We start from the raw sequence: 13,282 nt of genomic DNA, 5'->3' as shown, positions 1-13,282 counted from the left end.
GAGACAGAGGGATTCCCTTAGTGGCCACCATAGACAGCAGGACGGGTCTGAGAGATAGGAAGTACCTGAGGGGATGGGGAGCAGGCACTCTGAGCAACAGTTCAAGATTGGGGAAGCACATTCCATGGTCTCCATGTATTTCTGTTGATTTAAATAAAAGAACTGAAAGACATTCTCTGCGTCTCTGATTTCACCAGGCAGTTAGCCTAGTGAGCTGTTGATGGCTTCCTCAGAACAACCTGTGAATCAACCAGCCAATTACTGACCTAGTTAACAGATTTCACAATAAAATGTATACATCCATTCATGTACAAGAGAAGATGTACCTATAGGAACATAGGAACCTGTCTGAAACCAAATCAGATCATTGGTCCATCTATCTCAATATTCTCTAGCAGTGTCTCTCCATCATTTCGGATAGCAGGCATTTCCAGCCCTATCTAGAGATGCTGGGGGTTGAACCTGAGACCTTCTGCATGCAAGACACATGCTGTACCACTGGGCTATGGCCCTCTCCTGGATCTACTATGCGTGTGACTAACATTGGATACAATTCTAAGTCTACAGTACCATTTATAATTTACAAGATTTATATTCCACTTTTTTCCAGCATGGACCTCAAAGTGGCTTATGTGGAACCAGTAAGTTGGAGAGGTCCTTGTAGCTTATACTCTTTAAACCTCTCCTGAATTCAGAAAGATCCTTAGCTAGAGCTGCACAGCCTCTGTTTGAAGATCTTCAACAAGGGCAAATCCAGCACTCCTCTAGATAGGCGATGCCAATATCAATCAGCACATATCAAGAAGGTGTTTTGTAACGTTCAAACTGAAATCTACCCATTGGTGTCTTAAACCCACTGGGTTGCGTGCAACTCTAGTTGAAATGACTAACTTAGGTTCATGCATTTCAATGGTTTTATTCTCAGTAGTGATGTAATTAGAGATCTCATCTCACTTTGTTCAGTTTCTGTGATTTAGTGAACTTATCCCACTTCATATTTCTTGAGAAATTCTGGTGGTCTTTTGTCCCAGTGCACTGAGATAGGATTCATAACTGCTATCAGAAGTAATACCCACCTATATAGCAATCACTTGCCAAGTAATTTAAACATTAAAGTCCTTAAATTTAGTATATTCAGTGTGGTGGAATGGGTAGAGTGTTAGACTAGGACCTGGGAGAACAGGGTTCAAATCCTTACTTAACCATGAAGCTCACTGGGTGTGAATTTGGGGCCAGCCTCTGCCTCTCAGGCCAAACTATCTTACAGGCTCATTGGGGGAATAAATGAGAAGGGGGGAGAACCATGAGTGCCTTGAGCACCGTGGGGGGAAAGGTGGGATATAAATGCAATAAACAGATAAATGAGTTTCACATTTATGAGCAAACACACCATAGTCGTGTCCCACTGTTTGTGACCCCCTGGAACAGAGCACGCCAGGCACTCCCGTCTTCCACTGCCTCCCACAGTTTGGTCAAACTCATGCTGGTGGCTTCAAGAACACTGTCCACCATCTCATCCTCTGTCGTCCCCTTCTCCTTGTGCCCTCCATCTTTCCCAGCATCAGGGTCTTTTCCAGGGAGTCTTCTCTTCTCATGAGGTGGCCAAAGTCTTGGAGCCTCAGATTCAGGATCTGTCCTTCCAGTGAGCGCTCAGGGCTGATTTCCTTCAGAATTGATAGGTTGGATCTTCTTGCAGTCCATGGGACTCTCCAGAGTCTTCTCCAGCACCAGAATTCAAAAGCATCAATTCTTTGGCGATCAGCCTTCTTTATAGTCCAGCTCTCACTTCCATACATCACTACTGGGAAAACCAGAGAGAATCCTTGTGTGTGCCTAGAGGGGTGAGAACAGCCAAGTGATTCAGAGGCATAAAGGGAGCCTACCATAGCAGAATTGACATTAGAATATTTACATAATTTTTGGAGGAAAGTATGGTCCAGGGCTCTGGAATCTCACAAATACTCTTTCAATGTTCAATCGCTTCATTGAGGGCATGGAACAGCGAATCGTGCAATAGTTCCTAAGTGATTTCATAAAGGGTGAACTTTGTATGCATCCCTAACTTGGAGTAGAACTTGGCTGAATGAAACTTAAAAAGGACCCCTGACCATTAGGTCCAGTCATGGACGACTCTGGGGTTGCAGTGCTCATCTTGCTTTATTGGCCGAGGGAGCTGGCGTACAGCTTCTGGGTCATGTGGCCAGCATGACTAAGCCGCTTCTGGCGAACCAGAGCAGCGCACGGAAACGCCGTTCACCTTCCCGCCGTAGCGGTACCTATTTATCTACTTGCACTTTGACGTGCTTTCGAATTGCTAGGTTGGCAGGAGCTGGGACTGAACAACGGGAGCTCACCCCATTTTGGGGATTCGAACCGCCGACCTTCTGATCGGCAAGTCCTAGGCTCTGTGGTTTAACCTACAGCGCCACCCACGTTCCTGAATGAAACTTAGTTTGCTTCAATCATCTGTCAGGGATTCTTTAGCTATGATTCCTGCAATGCATGGGGTTGAATTAGATGCTGACACGTTGGGTTCCTTCCAACTCTATCATTCTACAATTGTGACCCACAATCCAATCCATTCTGTTAAGCTTGATTGCTATTATGGATTATTTCAGGTATCTTCTCCATTTGGGAACATAGGATGCAGCCTTATATTGAGCCAGAACATTGCTCCATTCAGCTCAGTATTAACCAACACTGACTGGTAGTGGCTCCTCAGTGTTCCACCCATACCTGAAGATGCTAGAGATTTATCCTGGGACATTCTACATGCAAACAAGGTTCACTCTGAGCTACGTCCCGTCCTCATTGTGCACTTAACACGCTGCCAGGATTCTTCAGAGGAAGCCATGTGCAACTGGGGTTGTAGTCAGCTTAATTCTACTCAGAGTTGACTCACTGACATTGATGGATTAGTTAGTGATGCCTCTTAATTTAAGAACATAAATGCTGGATGAGGCCAATGACCCATCTAGTCCAACATCCTGTTCTCACAGTGGCCACCCAAATGCCTCTGGGAAATTGTCAAGCAGAACCCAAGTACAAGAACCAGTCTCCCCTCTGATGGCTTCGGACAACTGATATTCAGAAGCGTTACTGCCTCCCACCCAATTTTAATGGGTCTGTTCTGGGTGTCACTAATGTTGGACACCACCCATTAGATCTAACTGTGCCCTCCATGGCGGCAGAGAATGTGACAACGCTTCTGGTCTTTGAAAGGTGCTGAAGGTTCCCAGCTGAACTTCCACCTAGGCCTTGACAAAACCATACTTATTCAGCAGTTGCATGTATTAGTTTTAGGCCAGGGTAGACAACCTGTGGTCCTCTGGGTGTTGCAGGACCCCATCTCTCCTCCTACATGACAATTGGCTATGCTGTCTGGGACTGGTGGGAGCTGGGTCCCAAAAACATCTGGAGGTCCACAGATTGCTCACCACTGCTATATAGTAACAGATGTTCTGGTGTAGGGTAAAGTTGGATCCCGGTAAACCCTGGGTTTAGAAATGCAGGTCCATCCATGATAGCATTAGATGAGGTATTGAATATCTGCCAGAATGATCAACAGATCCCTTCAAGTTTAAAGCCCTTGCATTTCAAGGTCAAAATTGCTACATGCAAAATAAAAAATTGAATGTAGAGCTCAATTTTGGATTCATCCCTCCTCATTCCTGCAAATTCTGAATCTCTGTGAATATTCATTTCATCTGTACAATGTCCTAGCATGTGATGTAGTGACTAGAGTGTTGGACCTAGCAGAGGTAAAGGTAAAGGTAAAGGGACCCCTGATCATTAGGTCCAGTTGTGGCCGACTCTGGAGTTGTGCGCTCATCTCACTTTATTGGCCAAGGGAGCCGGCGTACAGCTTCCGGGTCATGTGGCCAGCATGACTAAGCCGCTTCTGGCGAACCAGAGCAGCGCACGGAAACGCCGTTTACCTTCCCACTGGAGTGGTACCTATTTATCTACTTGCACTTTGACGTGCTTTCGAACTGCTAGGTGGGCAGGAGCAGGGACCGAGCAACAGGAGCTCACCCAAAGTTCAAATCCTCACTCATTGGGTGATCTTGGGCCAGCCATTGCCTCTCAGCTTAACCTACTTCTCTGGGTTGTTGTGGCCATTGAATGAGGAGGGGGAGAGCCACACATGCCGCCTTGAGCTTCTTGGAGGAAGGTGGCATAAAAATGCAATAAATAAATGAAGAGAGATCTAAATTAAAATCTTATTTTTGAATGTTTGATAAATGCATTGAATGCAAAACTCTGGTTTGAACACCAGCTTTGCTTCTGGCTCATGATGTATTTGCTGAATAGATAGTTTCACCAGTGTGCGTTTCCTGTTTACGACATGATTTAAATGATGGGAAAGGGGACAATTGAACATGAAATTAAAGGAAGTTTAAAATATGTGAACCTGATGAACAACTAATAGCAGAAAATTATTCAATTAGCACAGGGGGGAAATCAAGATACAGATAGCAAAACAAGCCAAAAAGTAATTAAATCCTTGGGCAGAAATGTTGTCACCTATCATTAACCTGTCACAGAACGGTTATAAAAGCACTCCATCTTTTTCCATTTCTTCAGCAACAGCTCACCACAAGACACTCGTTCCTTCTCTTCGGTCGACTAGGTAAGTCCATATTTTGCTCACTCTCATTCCATCTTTAGCTTGGTGTGTTTGCGTTTATAGCAGAAGTCTTCTTCTTCTTCTTCTTCTTCTTCTTCTTCTTCTTCTTCTTCTTCGGCAATCCCTCTTAGCCAAGTAAGATTGTCTTCCATAAATACGGTTTTAACAATGAGTCCGTAAGTGACTGTGGATCCAATTCTGGATCCACACATCCTTCCACAGTGGGGCCATTGGTTTCTGGGAAACTTTGGCCCTCCAATTGTTGGCCACACTAGCTGGGGTGGATGGGAGCTGGAGCCCAACCACCTCTGGAGGTCCACAGGATTTACACCTCTGTAAGCACATTTAATATGTGGTCCCTGATTGGTTTGGATGTATGTCTAGGGCAGCATTGAGGATCCTGTGGCCCTCCAATTGTTCCTGGACATTTGTTCCCATGACATTTGGCCAGGCTGGCTGGGGTTGATGGGAGCTGGAGCACAGCAACACTTGGATGGCCACTGGTTGCCCAATCCTGGTGCCTCATTGCCAGCTAAACAGAAACCTTTGTGGGTCTTCTTCTATGCTGGTAATGCGATTTCCTTAGGATTCTTTACTTGCCTCCCATATTCCCCGGCATAATTCTTCTTGTTCAGTAAATGTGCAGCAGATACTGGCAGAGAGCGTTCATCATCCCTGTTGCAGATGCTGTTTTGTGAAGCCCAGTAGTAGAACACAGGTCCTGTCTCCATATAAAGCACTGTTGGGGGAAGCTGACAGACCTTCCTGCAGTCCATGGACTACAGCTTCCATCATCATCCTTGGCCATTGGCCCTACTGGTTGGGAGCAATGGGAGCTGGACTCCAGTAACAGCTAGAGAGGGCTATATTGTACTCCCCTTGAACTGTGTGAAGGTTTTCCCTAGATAAACTCACATTCCCTTTCTAAGGAAAAAGAAAACTTCTGTCTGCCAAGATTTCAGAGTTTCAGTCTATATTCTTAAAACAAAAAATATTTTCCTTCCAGTACTGGAAGGAAAAAAAATAATTTTTTTTTGTTTTGACTATGGCAGACCAACACGGCTACCTATCTGTAACTGAGTCTATATTCTTGTTATTTTTTAATAGCATTTTAACACTTTTCATTATTTTATACATAAATTGCATTGTGACGATGGTTTAGAAGGTGATTATTACTATTCTTAGTATTGCTTTACTTTATTACTTGCCCTTCATCCTATAATCCATGGTGGTTTACAACAATTTAAAATGCAACATTAAAAAGCAATTGCGGGGGGCGGGACTCTTACAATTAGAAAAAACTACTTCCAGAAAAAATAACATCTAAAAAAAATTAACAATACCATCCAACAAAAGTAGCAAATGCTTAGACAATTCTTTATATTATATTTATATGTCCTATTAATAAATAGATGATGATTGTGATAAACCCACCACCACCACCAAGCTCCTCTGATTTTAACAGCTGCATAGTAGCTAGAGAGCATAGTAGCTGAGAGCCAGTGTGGTGTAGTGGTTAAGAGCGGTAGTCTCGTAATCTGGGGAACCGGGTTCGTGTCTCCACTCCTCCACATGCAGCTGCTGGGTGACCTTGGGCCAGTCACACTTCTTGAAGTCTCTCAGCCCCACTCACCTCACAGAGTGTTTCTTGTGGGGGAGGAAGGGAAAGGAGAATGTTAGCCGCTTTGAGACTCCTGAAGGGGAGTGAAAGGCGGTATATCAAGTCCAAACTCTTCTTCTTCTTCTTCTTCAGCTCTTGCTGCTTCACCTGGCAGAAATATTAAAAGGGCAAGCTCCACTTATAAACTTACAAACTTACCATAGGCAAGCTTTTAAAACAGCTTCCCCCTTAAGTGGTATTTAGGCAAAACTCTAATTAAACTTGCAAGAATGTGAAAACACCGGGTTTTTGTTTTTCAGAGTGAGGAGTTAAGGCAATTGTAGGCAACCTGTCACTCTTGAGATATTCTTGGACTGCAACTCCTATCAGCCCCCAGCCAGCAGGTCAATTGTCAGGGATGATAGGAGATGCAGCCAAGAAACATTGGAAAAGATTGCCACTCTTTACTAGGCACTGACTGCCCCCTCTCTTTTGTAATTTTTTTTATTTAAGGGACTGCCCCAAATAGGGCTTAGAATTAGTCAGGGCAGCAGCTACTGAGAAACAGGCATGCTGGGCCTCTCTAGGCTTAGGGTCCAGATGTTGCTACAGAAGAGGGTCCAAACAATCAGGGATGCAAGGAAGAGTCTTTGTATATGATCTTAAGCAACAAGGTAGTCCATTCATGAGAAAGTGGATGTCCTTAATCCACTTCATTCAACAATTTTGCAGAGCCCAACAGCCCCACCTGGTGGGAAGCAGTAGTATTGTTTTGGTGTGGCATCACTGAAACACTGTTTTTTCTCCTTATATACATAAGAATGTAACAAATCATCAGGGTCTGCATAGACATGGGAGTTTGGCAAGCTATTTAAGGGGGACTGGAGAGTGCCACAAGCAGGGACAGAACCCCTAGTTGTTGTTTTTCCCAAATTAGCCTAACTCTTCCTTAATGTTTGCGTCTTTCCCCCCAGATTCATCCCCAGAACTCAACATGTCTTGTTGCATCCCATCTTGTGGACCTTCTTGCGCCATCCCATCCTGTGCCTCTACTCCAGTAGTTGGCCTTGGTCCGTGTGGGCCTACCTCTGGCATCGGCGGTGGCCTCATTGGCGGCGGCATCATCGGTGGTGGTGGTGTGTCAGCAAGCAGTCTCGGCATCTATCCTGGTGCCCAGATTGGATGCACCACCCAGATCCCACCATCCGAAGTTGTGATCCAGCCACCTCAATATGTTCTGACCATCCCTGGGCCCATCCTCTCTGCCAGCTGTGAACCCTTAGCTGTGGGAGGCTACAGCCCATGTGCTTCTGGAGGTTATGGAGGTTACGGAGGTTATGGAGGGGGCTATGGACGCCTTGGGAGCATCTGTGGACCAAGACGTAGACAAAGCATCTGCAAGTACCCCTGCTAAACTCAAGCTCAGCCATGATGGTCTGAACAACCAGGAACTGTCAAGACAAAGAAGAATCCATAGCGTTTCAGATGTTGTACATACCTGGAATTCTGGCTGAAGTTCAAGGTGTTCTTCACCTGTGTGAACCAAGCCCAGGTATCTGTCTCTTGCTCTCTGCTATTTCATCCTGTCACACAGTGGTGGATAACCTTGCTGCTTCTTTCAGTGTGGGGGCTGCATTCAACCTTGTCCAACCCCACCTTAGGGTGGGAGGGCTCCATGCCCATGGTAGTTGTGGCAACACCCCCGCTTACACATAGACACATTCATTGACACACACAGGATACAAAAATAGACAGGACACACAAACATGGGGCACACAGAGTGACCTAGCTCCAGCGTCCAAATGTTTGTGTTTGCTGTCACCACCAAAATTGGTGGAATCCTGGGGACAGGGGTTACAGCTTGTCCTTGAACGGGTGTCTGCCACCCCTACTAGAATATGTTTGTACAACTTGCTTGCACTCGCTAGAGCCAGAGGATCAAAGCACAGCACATCAATTTATTTCTCCTTCTGCTTGATCACTGTTCTTGTTCTTGTTGTATAAATTACTGTTGGAATATGTATCCTTTTGATTTCCCTATTTACTATTAAAGCTTTTGCAGCATCATAATAATCACTCCTGTATCTTTTTTTTAAAAAAAGAACAATGATTCACTCAACTCCACCAAAAACAACAATGGGGTAGAGGGAAGAGTAGGAGAGAAACAAAGAAAGTCAGGTGTCTGGTCCACAATGTGGGATTTCAAAATAGAAGTGTCCCATTGCCACAAAGGAGTGCAGAAATACCCAATTCTGCCAACGTTCATGTGGAAAGGTTCTAAAGCCTTAGAGCTTCCTTGGAGTGGAGCAACCCATAGTGGAGTTCAGAAATCCTGGCAAAGGGTCGACACATGCAGGGGGCCTCCTCATTCGCCAGGAAGAATGATCTGATGCCTCTGTTACTCAAACTCCCAGCAGTGCCCTGTCAAGTAGATCTGCCCCAAATCGCAAGGGTCACGTGAAGAGCAGTGGCCATATAGAAGGTAGAGAACCACAAATACTATTGACTGACCCAATCTGATGTTTCCAAACATGCTTGCAGATCAGAATGCAACTCCTAGTCAGTGTGCACATCCTTTGGATTCTGCAACACAGAAAGTGCTTACACATTGCACATATTTTGCAGTAAATATGGAAAGAAAGTAGGTATTCTACCATATGAAGTATATTGAAAAGGTTTGGAGATGTTTATGTTATGTAAAAGGTGGGTACCCCAGGCATGCTTTTTAAGTGTGGAGTTTCTCTACATTCTTTCAAAAACTCCACAGGAAAAGCTAGACCAATAATTGGAGTGCCAGTAAAACTGAAACCTGACAAGAAAAGGCAGTATAGACCATCCCTGCCCACGAGCCTTGTTCCACTTCCCTCTTGCATGTGGGTGCTAAACTTCTCTGCATGAGGCGTGGCACTCAGACACTGAAGACTGCAAACGGAAGGAATTAAAATGACAGTTAAACTGGGAAATTCAACCCCATGAATAGCATTGATGGCCACCAACCTGGATGGCTATAAAAGAAGATTAGATGTCTAATAGACATGATCACTATGATCTGCATCCATTGGAGGCCGTGTGGATTCATAGAATCAAAGAACTGTAGAGTTGGAAGGGACCCTGAGGACCATCTAGTGTCCAGCCCCCTGAAAAGCAGGAATGTGCAGCTGTCCCATAAGGGGATCAAACCTGCAACTCACCAGCTCTATGCTCTAACCAGCTGAGCTATCCAAGTGGTCAGCAATCGTGATAGAGGAGAGTGCTGTTGAGCTCAGATCTTGTTTCCAGCTCTCCCACTGAGGCATCTGGAGGCTACAGTCCATGTGCTTCTGGATATTCTGGCTATGGAGTGGGGTCTTATGGAGGGTATCTTGGTGGGGGCTACAAAAGCATTTGCCAGCCAAAACAGGTTCAGTATCTGCGGTCTTTTTGTTAAGCCCGGAAAGACTAGACTCAGCTATGTTTTGACAATCATGATATGAACACCTGATGGAGCTTAAGGACCTGTCCTTCAGAAATGCTGAGCACCTGAGCTTCTGACCGAAGACTGTCAAAGCTGAGGGTCCTCAACACCAGTCGAGACCTGATGGATCTATGATTTACTCTATGTCAAGTTTAGCCAACATGATGGACTACAGCTCCCATCACCCCTGAGCACTGGCCCTGCTGGCTTGGACTGATGGGAGCTGTAGTCCAACAATATTTGGAGGGGAGGAAAAATGACCTTGGCCATTCATATCCTATATTTCCCCTGCCCTGCACTTACACCTGTGCAATTATCTTGATAACACCACAAGACCTTGTGTACTTTTTGCAAGAATTTCCTTGTTCCTCTGCATGTTCAAGGAATGGTGGACTATTGAGACATTCATACTCGTTGGTTTTGGTGCATTGGCATTTCATTCAGCTGGACCTCTTGTCTTCATTCTTCCTCCCCTCCAATAAACCTTTCCTTGCATCAGAATCCCTGCATCTGGGCTTGTTCTCAGGGGTGGGGTGGAGGCACAGCCTAGTGGTAGAACATCTGCTTTGCATGCAGAATATCCTGACTTCAATTCCTGTCATCTCTAGCGAAGGCTGGGAAAGGTTTGTGGCTAAAACCCTGGAGGGTTCCTTCCCGTTACTGTAGACAGTACCAAGCAGGATAGACAAAGGATCTGACTCAATATAAGGTGATTTCCTATGCTCTTGTGTCTGACTATTGACCACTCTGCCCGGGATTGATGGACGTTGGAGTCCTAGAAGATCCACAAGACTAATGGTTCCCCATTCCTGAATGCCATGAGCCCCGTGGAGATGAATGGATTCCAAAAAGGTGGGGGGAAGAGATTGGGGAATGGGAGCTAGATGACCCAAGGGAGGGTATGTGCAGGATGAGGGAGGTGAAATTGGCACCTCAAGAAATGCAGAGCATAGTCAAATTATGGAATTTACTCCCATAGGAAGCAGCGATAGCCACCAGACTAGATGGCTTTTTTAAAAAAAAGATTGGACAAATCCCTGCAGCAGAGGTGCTAGCCATTCATGTATGGGTGCTAGCCATTCATTATTTTGGAAACCACGAGAGGGGAGAGTGTTCTTGTACTTGAATCAGAGGCACCATCTTCTAAAGAACATTGAGGGGGCCTGACGCGATGTGCTGACGTCTCATGCACAACATCGCTCAATGTCCTGATGTCGCTCCACACTCAGCTCTGCATTTGGCCTCAAAAATGGGAGGGGGGCTTTGAAAAGAACCCGTGTCTATGGATTGAATCCTTCTTGTTGGTTTCCCATGGAGGCATCTGGTTGGTTGCTGTGATTACAGGATGCTGGACCAGATGGACCATTGGCCTGATCCAGGTGACTCTTCTTATGTTATTATAATTGAGCCCCGGACAGCTTTTCTTTCATCCCAAATCACTCATAAGAGAGTCCTCAGTTCAAGAATTCCGGGACCATACAATCCACCTTCACAGCTCATTGCGTGGACAGGCGGAGTCCCCCCAAACCCTGGGCGGCCCCCATGTGGAATAACGACTCAAGACAACGTGCTATGGGATGAATATTGACCACAACTTTATTATGTTTCACCTTGGCAATGCCTCCCCAGGTGGGATTGGGCAACTGGCTGAGGTAGGCGGAGACCTCCAGGTATCCCACCTGGGGAAGGCAAAGCCAAGCCTGTGCTAATGGTGCTGCATAGGGTCCAGGGGGCTGCGTGCGACCACACAAAGGGCACCCCCCCATTTAATGTGGGGAGAGGTCATTGCCATGCAGGACAAGAAAATGAGTAACTCACATTTATAATTACAATGGTACCTCTGGTTAAGAACTTAATTCGTTCCGGAGGTCCGTTCTTAACCTGAAACTGTTCTTAACCTGAAGCACCACTTTAGCTAATGGGGCCTCCTGCTGCCGCTGCGCCGCCAGAGCACAATTTCTGTTCTCATCCTGAAGCAAAGTTCTTAACCCGAGGTACTATTTCTGGGTTAGCAGAGTCTGTAACCTGAAGCATCTGTAACCCGAGGTACCACTGTAAATGAGTAAATAGCCATATTTGCCATATACAGACCTACTCGAAAACATCTTGATTCCACAACTTGGCACCTGCATAAAATGAGACTTTCATAACATTTGGGCATCTGGCAGGTGGTGGTGGGGCACTGTGAGAATAGGATGCTGGACTAGATGGGCCATTTTGCCTGATCCAAAAGGTTCTTCCTAGGTTCTTATGATGGAACTGGTGAAAGAGGCCAGTGATCAAGAGAGTCAGAAGAAACACGTCATGGCCTTGTCATATCAGACACCTCTTGTCAGGCAGTTCTTAAAGAGCAGCCTCTGCAGGCCCTCCTGCCATTAGGGAGTCTCCTCCAGAGGAGACACCTGAGAGTCTATGTCAGGTACTGAGCCAGCACTTCCATTGCCAAGAATACGGAGGCACCAGAACGGGCATGAACAAGCCTTACAGGCCCAGGGCACTCACAGAAATTCTGGTTGGCTTGCCCAGAGTAGAAATGCCTGTTGTTTGCCATGCTAAGGCTTGTGGCTGCCCCGCCCTTCCTTAGGCAGAGGTAGGCAGAGTGGATCTTGGTGAGTCAACATCTCAGCTCCCTTTTTGCCTCCCAATTCACCTGCAGCACCTTTAGTCCTGGCCTTGCTTGGGCACCGCTCATATTTATGCATCAAAGAATTTGGCAGAAACAGAAACCTGAGTTCAACTTCCTCAGCATGTAGTGAGAGCCAGGTCACTGAATTAGATAATTGCATTGGGGAGAGAGGTTGCCCATTGAGTCTTTTAGCTCATATCATGTAGTCATAGAATCATAGAATTGTAGATTTGGAAGAGACCCCAAGGATAAACTTGTCCAATTCCTTGCAATGTAGGAATCACGGCTAAGGACAGGTGGTCATCCAAGCTCTGAAAACCTCCAGTAAAGGTGAGTCCACCACCTTCCAAGGTAGTCTCTTCTACTGATGAACAGCCCTTACCATCAGACAGTCCTTACTAACATTTAGTTCATAGGTAGGCAAACTAAGGCCCAGGGGCCGGATCTGGGACAATTGTCTACTAAATCCGGCCCGCAGATGGTCCGGGAATTTGGCGGTTCCCTCACTGCGAGAAGCAAAGCTACAGGGAACCAGGCAGAGGACCTTCTTGGTGGTGGCGCCCACCCTGTGGAACGCCCTCCCACCAGATGTCAAAGCCATAAACAACTACCTGACATTCAGAAGACATCTTAAGGCAGCCCTGTTCAGGGAAGTTTTTAATGTGTGACATTTTAGTGTATTTTTGGTCTCTGTGGAAGCCGCCCAGAGTGGCTGGGGAAACCCAGCCAGATGGGTGGGGTACAAATAATAAATTATCATCATCATCATCATCATCATCATCATCATCATCAGCTTGCTTTTACATGAGTAGAATGTGTGCTTTTATTTAAAATGCATCTCTGGGTTATTTGTGGGGCATAGGAATTCGTTCATTTCCACCCCCTTCAAAATACAGTCCGGCCCCCCACAAGGTCTGAGGGACAGTGGACCGGCCCCCTGCTGAAAAGTTTGCTGAACCCTGAGTGAGATTT

Source organism: Podarcis filfolensis (assembly GCF_964270895.1).
Source record: "Podarcis filfolensis genome assembly, chromosome: 16".
Taxonomy (NCBI): Eukaryota; Metazoa; Chordata; class Lepidosauria; order Squamata; family Lacertidae; genus Podarcis; species Podarcis filfolensis.
This window is presented reverse-complemented; position numbering follows the sequence as displayed.